A 584-nucleotide genomic window follows, 5' to 3' on the forward strand; every position below is an offset into this window, starting at 1 on the left:
GGGACCATGTCTGACAGAACTGATGTAGGATATTTAGATTCTGTTGTAGACCCTCTTTTGTGGGTGACAACAGAACTAGATCATCTGCTTACAGCAGGAATGTAACTTCCGTGTCATGCAGGGCGAGACCAGGTGCTGTGGACTTTTCTAATAGTTTTTGCCAATTCATTTATATATATGGTAAATAGAGTGGGGCTTAGGCTACAGCCCTGTTGGACTTCCTGACCCTGAGTAAAGTAGTTTGTTTGTTTGCTTCCCATTTTTATTGCACATTTACTGTTTGTATACATAGATTTAATAAAATCATATGTATTCCTCCCAACAGGAGACCCTCATTGCCAAATGGAATCAAATGCTTTTTAAAAATCAACTAAGCAGGAATATATATATTTTGTTTTTATTTTGGTTCACATGGGTGTCAATAAGGGAGTTCAGGGTGTAAATATGATCAGATGTGCTGTTATTTGGTAAAAATCAAATTTGGCTTTTGGTCAGGACACTTTGTTCAATAAGGAAGTCTAGAAGTCTTGAATTTATAATACTACAAAGTACCTGTTCCAGGTTCACTCAGATGCCTCTGTAAT

Source organism: Coregonus lavaretus (genome assembly GCF_964263955.1).
Source record: "Coregonus lavaretus genome assembly, chromosome: 3".
Taxonomy (NCBI): Eukaryota; Metazoa; Chordata; class Actinopteri; order Salmoniformes; family Salmonidae; genus Coregonus; species Coregonus lavaretus.